This window comes from Lathyrus oleraceus, chromosome 5 (genome assembly GCF_024323335.1).
Source record: "Lathyrus oleraceus cultivar Zhongwan6 chromosome 5, CAAS_Psat_ZW6_1.0, whole genome shotgun sequence".
In the NCBI taxonomy this organism is placed as follows: domain Eukaryota; kingdom Viridiplantae; phylum Streptophyta; class Magnoliopsida; order Fabales; family Fabaceae; genus Lathyrus; species Lathyrus oleraceus.
This window is the reverse complement of record NC_066583.1, coordinates 472708489-472723492: the sequence shown is the minus strand read 5'-3', so window position 1 is coordinate 472723492 and position 15004 is coordinate 472708489. Positions and strand designations below refer to the sequence as shown.

The window sequence follows — 15004 nt, the reverse complement described above, 5'->3', positions numbered from 1 at the left end:
ACAATGAACCACTACGTCTTGGGCCGAACGTAGGGTTTTGTGCAGAATGAAAAAAAACAAAAGAAAATTACTCTGTCTGAAGAGTAACTTGGACTATATCCTCCGCAGTCCAGTTATTGATCACTTCCCCTGGTGCACTCGGGCGGACCCAGCAGTCGAGATCACAATCACTGTCACGGTCTTCCACATCGGTTGCAAAGACGGCACCGTGATTCATCAGCCCAGCGCTGGTAAAGGTACTAGGACCTGCTGCCCCCTGCTCTGCTCGGAGAGGCTCATACCCGATGCCAAACTTATCTTCTTTGACAGGCAATTCCACCATCTTGCCCCAGCCTTCAGCTCTACCGGAGTCAACAACCTCCTTAGCCTGCTTGTAAGAAGTAATCGAAGCACCTGGCTTCCTCTGCTCAGCATAGGCCACCTTCTCAATAGCCACCGTCTCGAACGCCTGGCACAAAGTTTCGTGGATCTCGCCATCCACCTCGACATACTTGAACGAGGACAGATGACTCACCAAGATATCCTCTTCACCGCATACGGTCACAATCTGACCGTTCCAGACGTATTTGAGCTTCTGATGGAGAGTCGACGAGACTGCCCCAGCTGCATGTATCCATGGACGTCCCAAAAGACAACTGTAAGCAGGCTGGATGTCCATGACATAGAAGACGATATCAAACTCCTCCGGACCTATCCTTATAGGTAAAGTGATTTCACCAAAGACAGAACGCTTGGATCCATCAAATGCCCGAACCACTAGGACGCTTGGCGTCAGCACAACCCCTTCAATCGGTATCTTCTTCAGTATTTGCTTAGGCAGCACGTTCAACGAAGAACCGGTGTCCACCAATACATGAGACAGTACAGCCCCCTTGCACTCCATGGTGATGTGCAAGGCTTTGTTGTGATTCCGCCCCTCAGGTGTCAAATCAAGATCTGTGAACCCCACACCATGTCGGGTACTCACATTGGCCATTACACCCTCAAGCTGATTGACAGAAATCTCCTGAGGTACATACGCCATATTCAACATCTTCAGCAAGGCGTCTCTATGTGCCTCAGAGCACAACAGCAGGGAAAGGATAGAAATTTTGGAGGGAGTTTGATTGAGCTGATCTACGATCTTGTAGTCACTCTTCTTGATTATGCGCATGAACTCCTCCACATCCTTCTCAAACGAGCCACCAGGCACATTTGCTTGAGTAGGAGTTTCATCAACTACGGTCTGTTTGCCCTTAGCTCTAGCAGATGCCTCAGCATTGGCATCCCTCAACTGTTGAGGCGCAAACAGCCGACCACTGCGAGTAAAACCTCCTGGTCCACCCACATTGTCCACAGCTGGACTCACGACCACAGGAGCTCTACTGATTGGTGCATTAATCGTCACGGGCGCCTGATTGGGAGGCTTGACCCTGTTTTCAGCCCTTCGGTTGCTTCGGTAGGCATTGTCATATGTCCAGGGAACAACATTACTATCCACAGCCCTTCTAACCGGAGCAATGATTGTTGTTGGAGTATTGGTAGCAACTGGTGCAGATATGGTAACTGGAGTACCACTCGTTGTAGGTGCACGCCCTTCAGATGGTTTGAAGAAGATTGTGACAGTAGACACTGCCCCACGCTCTCTGTTATCAACCCGGCCAAACTGAACACAGCCTCGATCCATCAAACTCTGGATACCAGCTCTCAGTAATTCACACCCATTCTCAGCCTCTGCACAGCCCAAACAGTCTTCACCACAGCCCGGATGAACACCACCACTCAGCAGACGGCCCTTAACCACCATCAGAGAAGTCTGAATCTCTTCAACGTTGACAACCAAATCTTCAGATTCGACCCCTTCGATACAGTTTACCCTATGAGCACCATGCGCAGGCATAGGATTATTAACAACATTCGGCACGGGAGCAAAGTTGATCGTCTTGGCGTCGATCAGGTCTTGGACTTTATGCTGAAAAGCCCGACATTTCTCTATATTATGTCCTGGTGCTCCAGAGTGGAAATCGCACCGGACATTTGCATCATACCCTGGTGGCAAAACAGTTGGTGGAGCCATGGTTCTCAATTCCACAAAACCCAATCTGAGCAACTCAGGCAGTAGCTCAGCATAGGTCATGGGCAAAGGATCAAAACGTCTATCAGGCTGCAGCCTCTGCCTCGGCTGATAAGGACGTTGCTGCTGTTGCTGTTGTTGTTGTCTAGGTTGTTGCGGCGGTTGACGCTGTTGAGGTGCAGGGATGGTCACTGCAGCAACCTGCCTGTATTGATGCTGATTTCTGTTCGGACCTCGGCGGTGTTGAACAGCGCTAGTTTCACCTTCTCTACGGCGAGGTGCCCCAGAGAAAGGTTTCTTGGATGAAGAGGAACCCACATCAGTGATTTTCCCAGCCTTAATCAAACTCTCGGTCCTTTCACCACAAATCACTACATCAGAAAAGCTCCCAAATGGGCAACTCCCCATTCGGTCCATAAAGACACCCTGCAGTGTGCCAATGAACATATCAGTCAACTCCCTTTCTAGCATAGGGGGTTGAACTCTAGCAGCAAGTTCACGCCACCTCTGGGCGTACTCTTTGAAGCTCTCATTATTTTTCTGGCACAGACTCTGCAGCTGAGTCCGGCTCGGTGCCATGTCCATGTTGTGCTTATATTGTCTGAGAAAAGCTTCTCCCAGATCCCTCCAACATCGGATAGCATCTCGTTTCAACTCCATGTACCAATCCAACGATGCCCCAGATAGACTATCTTGGAAAAAATACATCCACCTTTTCTCGTCATCTGTATATGTCGAGATCTTCCGATAGTAGGCCTGCACGTGAGTGCGAGGGCAAGAAGTACCGTTGTACTTGTCAAAGGTGGGTGCTTTGAATTTGTGGGGAATTCTCAGACCTTCCACTAACCCCATGTTCGTGACATCGAACCCAAGAGAGTTCTGGCATTCCATCGCTCTTATCTTTTCAGCCAGGGCATCGACTTTACGATCCCTATCCTCCATTCTGGCAACATCACCGTCGTCCTCACTCATCATCGTGAACATGTCCTCTTGTCTGTCAACAAGAGGATCCGGATGACGCGCCGGAACCCGGGTGGCTCTGACATTAACCTCTGCAGCAAGAGGCTGACCATCAACTCGTATTCCCCTAAGTTCATCTCCAGTGGCATAACCATGAACGGGAGCAGCAACAACGTTGACATTCTCATATCCAGGTGGAGCAACAGGTGAACCGCGGTTAGACGCCTGAATAACCGTTTCCTGTCTCTGAACCAGAGCACGGAGCTCCTCCTGACCTTGAGCAACCCCTTGCATCATCGTCAAAAATTGGGCCATGTTCGCCCTCATCTCAGCTAGTTCAGTCTGAACCTGATCCATGCTTCTGCGCTGATTAAGTCTTGTAGAATACCGGTGTGGTCGCTGATCCGCTATCCTGCCTGACACAGGAACCAGAGTGAGAAGTCGGCACGAGAACACCTGTTATGCAAATGTTATGATCATGATGCTAATGCATATGATGCACATGATAATGATCATTTCTCAGGCATTCAAAGAGTCTGATTCATCTTCGGAAAAAAAAAAGCAATCTGCAGCAACGGCACAGTATACAAGAGCAATGAGTACCGAGTGAAACCAACAATTTCATCTGTAAATGAGCACCCGGATCTATCAGTGAACAGACTCTGGAATGTACCTGAGAAATGATATGCATGCAGAGATCATTTTTTTTCTCTTTTTTCAATTTTTTTATTGATTCTTTTTTTTTTTGTTGATTGCGTTTCTTTTGAAAAATAAACATGCTATGATGCACATGATGCAGACACGACTGGCAAGCTGTGCATATCTGGACACAGGATCGAAGCTTCGGCTCGAACTCTGATCACAACCATCTGAAACCCCAAAGTCAACTGGTCAACTGTCATCTGAACCCAATCTGAGAAACTGAGTCACCAACAGGAACACACTGAGTCAGCAACTAGTCACCAACAGGTCACCAACAGTCACCATTTGTACCTGTTAAAATGATCATTCCCTCCCCACTCACGGGTGTCATCTAGGCCAGGGTAAGGTCGAAAGAAACGCAGCATAAATAACCTTTCGCAGAATACCATCATATACACACCTGAAGTATGCAACGATGGTACCCCACCAGGGTCTGAACTGCTCGTGACGTCGATGTTCCGCTAAGTGGCGCATACCACCCGCTTCCCATGACTCACTCTATTCCTAGGTTTCCTAGATTGCACTCATAGCCTGGGTATTGGGCCTTTTACCTCGAGTAACTCCCACCCCCAAACAGAGAAGTACAGCCAGCACAGCAGATGAATATGAATGAATGCAAACATTAATGCAAACAATACATGCAAACAATAAACAATGAATGCAATAAATAACACAACAAAAAGCAACCAAAGCCCTAACCTAGAGAGCGCTAGGAGAGACTCGCTCAGAGAAGATGGACCAGCACAGGTCAACATCATCTGCATATCCCCAGCAGAGTCGCCAGCTGTCGCATTACGCGAAAAACCGGAGGGAAAACAAGAACAACAGAGCCTCCACCGTGCGTTATTTATCCCAAAAGAGGGAAAGGAAACGCTCAGAGTAAACCTGGAAAAAGCATGGTCTCGCGACCAAAGAGAATGGGATCGGGAGTCGGTTATGCGAAGGGAAGGTATTAGCACCCCTACGCATCCGTCGTACTCGACGGGATCCACGCACAATAGGAAAGAAAACGGTTGCTAAAACACTGCTCAAACAATCATCTACACAGGCTGAAAGAGACACAAGAAAACAGACAGGACTGACTCGGCAGGATATCGCATCCTGGGCCTACTTAGTCTATCAAGCATAGACATCAGAGTCAAAGTAGTTCGGACTGGGGAAACGACACATGCTCGCTAGGATGTCGCATCCTATGCATACGTATCTCCTTTGGACGAAGGAGAATCAGAGCATTCGTAGCTCGGCTAACACGCACACAAACAAACACAGGCAAAGGCAAACGTGGAGCCTGAATGCCAATCACTGGACTTACATCAGCATCCGAACCAAAACACACACAAGAAGGCAAACGTGGAGCCTGAATGCCAATCACTGGACTTATATCAGCATCCGAACCAAACACACGCACACTGGAACCCGAATGCCACTCGATGGACTTACATCAGCTTCCAAGCACACAACAACACAAAACGAAGACACAGGCAGAAGAAGGGTCTCAATTGCAACTAGGGCAAGAGAAAGGGGAGGTCTCAATCGCAACGAGGGCGAGAGAAAAGAATTAGTGTTAGTTGTTAGTCAAACTCGACAAGACATCGCATCTCGTGCCTACGTATCTCATCTGTACATGAGAATCAGAGTTGCCGTAGTTCGGCTAAACTATTCCTGTTGGTTTGTGTTTTTTAAGTGGACAACGTCACTACGCAATCTACCGGATACTCGACCTTTGGAGACTTACTCACCTGTAGTAGAAGGAGTTGACGTATCCTTAAGAGGGGATAATGTTTGTTTGTGTTTTAGGAAAGCTCAAGCAAGAAAGGAAGTCCTATACGAAGGAACCGTGCTACCTTAATTGGCATGCAAACGAGACTACGCGGAGTCTAGCAAACCTAGGGGATACAATCACACCGCACAAACATATACAGCATGAAATAAACACACCAACAAGGGGCTCAAACATCAGGGCTAGGCTTTAGTCGAGGGGTCATATCAACCTCAACAAACAAGCCTCTGTATCGGGGTAAGGTTAGCTCTTAACCTTGCCATTGAGGGGCTAAGGTGAAGCTGATGAAAGGTGAGTGAAGATGAGACTTCACAGCTCTTATCCCTGACCAGGGAGAGCTTCAGACAAAGGAGCGTGGGTCCAGAATGGAGGGACCCTTCTACGCTCAAAGACTCTGACTCGATTGTGCAACAGCACAAGATCTTGGGTTTGTGTCCCAATGCATCAACACACAGCCGTGTGAGCAGGGGGACGACTCAACAGAATAGTGGGGGATAGATTGCATATCCCTTTGATCCACCAATTGCCTCATAGAGGTCTTTACCTGCTTGGCACAAATGTAAACAACCACAAACATCGCCTCTTAAGGAGGACTTCAGACAGTTGCCTGGCCAAGTAACAGGCCAGGTCTTCCAGACTACATGGAGAATAGAAGTCCTACCTCAAGTGGTTTAAAAACCAAGCAGCTGCAAGCAAGTTCTTAGAGAACTGTAAGCGACTAAATGTACCTGAAATCAATCAAGTATCATCAGTACTCAGACAAACCAACAATAAACAGCAAATGTCAATCTATACAGACAACACAAGTTAATGCACACAAGTGCAAGCTATAAGCTCAAGCTCAAGCATCAATCCCTACAAAACAAAGTCAAGTTAGTTTATAAACATCAACCAAACTCAATTCAAATTGCCTTGAAGCAATCTCCTTAAGCATTGTGCATTTCATCCTGAAAATCCACACCAAATGTGAGAAACAAGACCACTAGGCCAAGCCTAGGGTCCAAAGGGGAGAAAAAAATCTAAACAGCAAGTGATTCTACACTAAAATCAAATTCAAACAAATTAAAAGCAAATGCAATTGGTCCCATGCTCATACCATTCACCATTATCATTTCATGCACATTTTAACATCAAACATGCAATTTGCAACACCCAAAGACCCAAACAGAACTATCTCACTCAAAAGCATACCAAAACCATTCAATTAATCCCACAAAAATTCACACCTAAACAGGACACAATCAACAAGTAGCATGTCAATTTTCAGCTCAATTGGACAAAAGAAAGTAGGTCAATGAAAATCAAGAAGTCCAAACACATTTACACAAGCCAATTCAAGACATCAACATAAGCATCAACTTCCAAAAATCACAAAACAGTGACAACAATTGAGAAATGAATGGGATCAAAACCATGATGTCCTACAATGTCTCTAAAATGCTCATGTCAAATTCCATCTTCATCCAATACACTATGAGAATTTCACAAGCAAAATGCCAACATGTATCACACAATGTTACCAAATGAGCATACAGTGAAGAAAATTATCAATCAATTAGAAAACTCCATCAAAAATTCCAGACAAAATCACATGTTATCTTGACATATCAATGATCATTCATGCAAAAAATTGGAGCAATCAAACAATCCTAGGTCATGCAAATAAAATCAGAAAGTTGACCTAGCTTGGTGTGACACAAACTGTCACACCTTAATCCAAAAATTCATATCTACTCAACCAAGTATCCAAAAATCACAAACTCTACATGAAAATAACCATCAACATGTCCATAATAAGCACAAAAATTTTCATCCATTTCTTTGAAAGCATCATCATTTTATGAATGATATGGTGAGCATGGTACACAAATGATACATTCAAACAATCCCTAGGCAATTTATTTTTCTACACGTGCAAAAAAAATATTAAAAATCACCATAAAAAACTACACATCACAAGGAGAATAATGCAAAAAGTCTCATCAAATTTGGACAAAAAATGAAGCACTTATGAATTTTTGAAGTTTGGAAAATAATGCATATGGAAATTGGAGGGAAAAATAAAATGGATTTAAGTTTGAAAACATGCTGCAGGTGATACGCGTATGGTGCACAGCGATACCCGTATGGGCAGTGGTGGCTCAGTGATACGCGTATGGTGCACAGTGATACGCGTATGGCGCACTGTGATACGCGTATGGCGCATAGTGATACGCGTATGGCCAACGGTGGTTTCCACCATCTTCTTCGCGAAGACGGCGGAGCTGTGTTCAGAAAATTTTCCAGAATTTTGAGATGCATACATCAACAGAAAGCTCTTTCAATGTAGATAACAGATCAATCAATATCTAAACCTAACAATCCATGGATTAAGAGATCCGAGCAAAAACGTTTTGACATGTCAAACTTTAAGCAAGCATAACTCATTCATTTTTTATCCATTTCACACGAATTTTATATCAGATTAATCAGCATGAAAAACTCTATCTAAACATGTTAATGGATTTAAGAATTGAGAGATTCGAAAACTGAACCTCTTGAAGAGCAGTCCCTAAATGTGCACGATCCAAGGCTTTAAATGATCCAAATCAGCTCCTGAGATGATAACTTGAAGCTTTATGTGTGAATTGAAGCTTGAAACGAACTAGATCTTGATTAATTTTCCACTTCCATCTTCATGAGTTTGCTTGAAATGTACACAAATTTTGCTCGAATTTGATGATCCAATGCTTGATTCTTCATCCACTACACTCAATAAACCAGAATATGGAAGAAAAATGCTATGCTATGTGGAGAATCTTCAAGTTTTGATTGAGAGAAAATTTGGAGGGAAAAAGTTTCAAGATCCAAAAATGGTGAAAAAAGTGATTAACCCCCCAAATTCTGTTATGATTAGAGTATATATATGCTCTACTAATCACTCTCTAATCACACTTAAGCCAAATGTTAATGAAATGAATGAATTAGGGAGTGTTTTGGCAAATTGAGTTTTCACCCTATGCATGAAAATGCATGGTGAATAGTGCATGAATTTTCCTTCAAATTTACTCAAAAAATATGTTTTGGAGCAAGTTTCAAATGATGTTTGTAAGCCAATGCAAGTGAAATTATGTGTAAACCATGAATATTTCTCAAAATCACTTTTTCCCTCCACTTTTAAAATTAAATCACTTGAAAAATGGACTTTTTATGTGATGAGTTTTCATGAAATGTGATGATGGATTATGAAAGTACACATCAAATGTGGTTTGCTCAAAGAAGAACCATCCAATTTGGCCATTCCATGTGAGAGTTATGCCACTTTGAATTCGGGCATTTTCTGAAAATGATTGGACCATATCTTGCTAACCACACATGGGAATTTCAAGTTCTTAGACTTTTTGGAATGGTGAGATCAAGATCTCCAACTTTCATGTTGGACCAAATTCCATTGGAAGCTTGTATGATGAAGTAATTTTGAGGAGAAAAACTTTCCATTTTTGGCAATTTTCAATTACAAGTCACTTTCTATTTTTGGAAAGTTTCCATCTGACTTTATTTTCTTCATTCTTGATGTTTGAAATGTCAAATGAAACTTGTTTCAACATGAATGAAATATATCCAACCCTCTCCCTCCTCCAAATCCATTAAATCAGGCATAGTTGACCACAGTTGACTTTCTATGGTTCCAGATGAAATTCAGCCTGACAGTTGAGCTTTGATCATCCAATCTTTGGCCAAACCACTTCAAAATGATCCTTAGACCATATGAACTTGATAAATCAACCCTAGGGCTTTGTCCCAATGAAAATAGCACATGCTTGCTTGTTTGACTGATTCTCCTGACCAGTTTGACCTAATTTGTCAGCTGAGCCTGCACTTGGGCAAATGGCTATGCAATGTTATGCAATGAACTATGTTATGTTAATGACCTAATTATGAAAATGAATGTACAAAAGGTAGGGTGCAAATTTGAGGTGCTACACACAGTCCGTTCAATATGCATTTATGGAATATAGTCACTCTCATAAGGGATTTATGTGTTATGATGTCACTAACCATCTTTTTCGCATTTCTAGGAATGTGACATTTTTTGATAATCAGTTTATGTTTCCATGTGTTTCTCCTGCCATTAATGATATTGTTACTCTTCCTAAATTTTCTATTATGCATCAATCTATAAAGCGTTATAAACTAGGTCATGTATATGTCAGAAAATACAGACAGCAGGTTCCCACACCCCTTCCCGACGTTGAACCGCCACCTGATCCTGTAGCGGTTGAACCACGACATTCTGGTCGAATATCTCGGCACCAGATAGATATTCACCAGACATGTATGATTTCTCAAATACTTCTATGACTGCCACACTCTCTAGCATATCTACTCCTACTTGTTACTCACAAGTTGTTAAAGATGCGCGTTGGATAAAAGTAATGAATGAAGAACTCCCAGTTCTTCAAGAGAATTTCACATGGGATATTGTCTCTTGTCCTCCTGATGTCAAGCCTATATGTTGCAAATGGGTGTATTCTGTGAAATTGAATTCTGACGGATCCCTCAACCGTTACAAGGCTCGTTTGGTTTCTTTAGGAAACAATCAAGAATATGGAATTGATTATGATGAGACATTTGCACTGGTTGCCAAAATGACAATTATTCGCACGATCATCTCTATAGATGCTTCTAGTGGTTGGTATCTTCATCAAATGGATGTGAAGAATTCTTTTCTTCATGGTGACCTGACAGAAGATATTTATATGACTCCACCTCAAGGCTTATTCTCTTCATCTAAAGGCGTGTACAAGCTCAAACGCTTCTTATATGGTTTGGAACAGGCACCTAGAGTATGATACGAGAAATTCCGCTCCACTCTACTTGGATTCTCATTTACTCAGAGTCAGTATAATTCCTCTTTATTTATTCATAGCACATCTACGAGTATTGTTCTGCTTCTTTTGTATGTTGATGATATGGTTATTACTGGTTCTAATCATGCATCCATTCAGCGACTTAAGCAACAATTACAAGCCTCATTTCACATGAAAGATCTTGGTAATCTATATTATTTTCTTGGTCTTGAGGTTCATTCTACATCCAATGACATCTTTCTCCATCAACACAAGTATGCTACAAATTTGATTTCTATGGTCGGTCTCAATTCGGCTAATCCGATAGATACTCTTCTTGAGGTTAATGTTAAATATCATCGTGATGATGGTGATCTTTTACCTGATCCCTTATTGTATCGATAACTTGTGGGTAGCCTCCGTTGGAATTTCTCTTCAGTTGAGTGCTTATAGTGATGTTGATTAGGCGGGATGTCCTGATACTCGTCGATCTGTTACTGGTTGGTGCATGTTTCTTGGTTCTTCATTGATCTCTTAGAAAAGTAGGAAGCAAGCAAGAGTTTCTAAATCTTCTACTGAATCAGAGTACCGTGCCAGGTCTGCTGCTTGTTCAGAAATACTTTGGCTTCGTGATCATTTGGCTGAACTTGGATTTCCTGAAATAGATCCACCTTCACTTTATGCTAACAATACAAGTGCAATTCAAATTGTTGCAAATCCCATTTTTCATGAACGCACCAAACATATAGAAGTTGATTGTCATTCAATACGTGACGCCTACGATGATCGAGTGATATCACTTTCTCACGTCAGTACTCAGTTGCAGGTTGCAGATATTCTTACCAAGGTTGTTCCACATCCACGACATCAGTTTCTTGTTAGCAAATTGATGCTCCTTGACTAGCCGCATCAATTTGAGGGGGGATGTTAATCAGGAAATAATTTTTGCATTGATTGTGAATAATTTACTTTCATATGATAGGAAATTAGTCACGAATTGTAATTAGTCATTATGAATTGTAATTATTGACATTATTATATATAGTATCAAATGCAATGAAAAAGGCATCAAACCAATTTTTCTAGCAACCATGAGAAGAGAAAAACTCCACGCATCCAATGGATTTGTCAACCTTCTACGAAGGAAGGCATCCCTGCCGAATCTCTTTCAACTCTAGATCATATGTAAATCGTCCTTGAATCTCCCGAGGGAAGAACACCTGGAAAAGAACAATAAAGTAGCTACAAATAGCTACCACTCAAGTCGAACTACGAAAATGTCTAGTGACTCGATAACGAGTCTTATATATGCACATCTTCAAATGGATCCAAAATATCAAACTCAAATAAAACTATTCATCATATATAACTAACATACATGATACGTAATGTACACTTCCGGATCTCATACTTTCACTTTATTCATTTTTTACTTTGTAACTAACTTGAGTGTTGAAGTGTTTATCTTGCGATCTAACTCTAAATTGTTGCATCGGAGATCCATAATACCACATCAAGAGTCCATCAACACTAATCACTCACAAATCTAACTCCACAATAAAACAAAATCTGAAAAATATATCATTGAAATCACTTTACTGTCCTAAAATGATTGTCTTTTTATTTAAATGTATATTTCCTAAATTAAGTTTATTTTACTTTTTCAATGCATAGTCAATTAATTTATATCAATTTTACCTTTAATTAATATTGTTTACACTATAATTATTTATGTTAGTTTATAACAATCTATATAATATATTAAATCTGAGGCATCGCATTATATTATAACACATGTTAACAAGTCTATTACATTCGTGCCATATCATCCTAGAGTCTTATGTGACACCTCCAAAATCTTATTTTCACTTTTCAAATATACAAATACAATATTTAATCTCTATTGGAGGTCACAGGTTCGAACCTTGGAAAACACGAAGAAAGTTCTCATTTTTAACAAGTCTATTACATTCGTGTCACATCATCTTAGAGTCCTATGTGTCACCTCCAAAATCTGATTTTCAATTTTCAATATACAAATACAATATTTAATCTCTATTGGAGGTCACAGGTTCGAACATTGGAAAATACGAAGAAAGTTCTCATTTTTAACAAAAATGATCTAATAAGAAAATCACTATTCCAACTATATATCTATATATTCTTCTAAATTTCAACTTTAAAATAGCAATTTGACCTTATAGAGTATAATATAAATATTGAGAATAATGTCTAAAAAAAGAACATTCATATTTGAATTAATATTAACGACAAAATCAGATAAATTTTTATAATCTCATTAATAAAATTAAATAATTATTTAAAAAATAATTAAATTAATATAGCAACTAGCATTTTCAACCCTTTATTCATTAGATAACTAAAGCTTGACAAAAATAAATATAAATTTTAAAGCTAATAAAATTTTATTCGATAATATTTACAAATAAATTTTTAATTTTGTTTGACTTTGAGAATACACACCCAAATTAAAGATAACTACTAAAAAATATGAGAATCAAAATAAAACAAAAATGATTTTATAGTTATTTAAATTTAGCTAGACATCTATATAATATATTAAATCTGAGACATCACATTATATTATGACACATGTTAACAAGTCTATTACATTTGTGCCACATGATCCTAGAGTCCTATGTGGCATCTCCAAAATCTTATTTTCATTTTTCAAATATACAAATACAATATTTAATCTCCATTGGAGATCACGGGTTCGAACATTGAAAAACACGAAGAAAGTTCTCATTTTTAAGAAAAATGATCTAATAAGAAGAAGGAAAAGTGCAGAAATCATCATCAGAATCGTCTCTTATGTATCTTTGTGGAATTTTTTGTGGATTTTGAAGTGATAATTCTTGAACACTTGGAACTGTAAGGGACGACTCTAAGCTATTACTTTTGGCATCCATTGCTAAATTTTCTTCAACCTTACGTTTGACTAGTTTTAGGTTACATCTATAGTATAAGTCTCTCTCAATCTTTATAAACTTTTTTGAAGTTATTTAGTTTTTATAATTTCACTCTGAAATTAATTAGCGGCTCTATGCAATTGAATGGTCTTGTTCTTATCAAACGCAAGGTTGAAGAAAATTTAGCAATGGATGCCAAAAGTAAGAGCTTAGAGTCATCCCTTACAGTTCCAAGTGTTCAAGAATTATCACTTCAAAATCCACAAAAAGTGCCACAAAGATACATAAGAGACGATTCTGATGATGATTTCTACACTTTTCCTTCTTCTTATTAGATCATTTTTCTTAAAAATAAGAACTTTCTTTGTGTTTTTCAATGTTCGAACCCGTGACCTCCAATGGAGATTAAGGGTCCGTTTGAAATAATTTTGTTTTTTACTTTTTAAAATATGTTTTATAAAAATGTTTTAGAAAAGTATTTTTAAGAAGAGAATTATTAAAAAAATTGTTTGGTAACATAACTTTTCAAAACAGTTTTGGAAGAGAAAAAATAAAAATATTTATTTGGTGAACTAATTTTTAAAAATAGTTTTAGAAATGAGAAAATATTGATTATTTTTAAAAAATAATTATTAACTAATGTAAAATTAAAAAGACTTTTATTATAATTAATAATTAATTTTTTAGAACTCATATTTAAATATACAAATGTACAATTTTATTACAAATAAAGTTGAGATATAAATTTTTTATAATAAAATATAATTTAATGTATTTTTAAAGTCGAGTTATAAATTTATTTACACCGAATATTTTGTTATCTATCAATATCATAAGGATAAGTATCAAAGTAAACATAAGTATTCATAAAAAACCACCAAAATTTCTAAGTTGCTTCTAAGAAAATCTAAAAGAAAGATAATTGGTTCAATTAATTGTTACGGTGTACCCACATCCCATTTTAATATGATTTTTGTCCATTTTCATTTTAGTTGAACCTTCATTAGATAACTTTGTTAAGTTGTCAGCATTGAAATTTGTTCCTTCTATGATAGGACCTTCATTCATCCCCTCAAATTCGATAGGATCCATTTCTTCTCATATCATAAACAACTCGTTGAGTAAATTTTGTTTGCGTATGTAATTATGAATAACACAACATGCAATAACTATGAGTCGTTTCCTAGAAGGTTTATAAGGAGACAATAACTTTAAATTGGGTATCGTTTGTCTTTAATGATAGGTTGCACAATGCCATATTTAGCCATGATATTTCTCTTAAAGAATGTGTGACTGTTTGTGGTTGTGATATTTGTTAACACCACGAATTTAGTCCATTTGTAAAACTAATCCACCGCCGCTATCAAAAACTTTGACTACCTTGGAGCAAATGGGAAAAAACGAAGGATATATACATGCCCCACTAGAAGAATGGCCATGTTGCAATTAGATAATTAAGTTCAGATAGGGGGATTTGAGTGTCTTCATGCTTATAGCACCTTTCACACTTCATCACAAATTACTCGGCATTCTTGACCATTAAGTCTAGTAGTATGGTTCTCTAAAGATTTTATTAGCCAAGGCCCTTCCTCTGAGGTGTTGCTCGGATATACCTTCATGGACTTTGGCGAGGATTTATTTGAATTCATATGCTTTAAACATTTGAGAAAGAGGTGGAAATTGTTGGGGGAATTTTTCACTAGGGAGCATTGAACATTGTGAGACTTATTTATTTTAGAATAACACA

General features: G+C 39.1%; 1 pseudogene; it reads right to left on the bottom strand.

Moving 5' to 3' along the window:
• LOC127085512 (protein SRG1-like) overlaps positions 1 to 13257 on the bottom strand; it is a 44701-nt pseudogene extending 31444 nt beyond the window's left edge.
• Positions 13258 to 15004: the final 1747 nt, after the last annotated feature.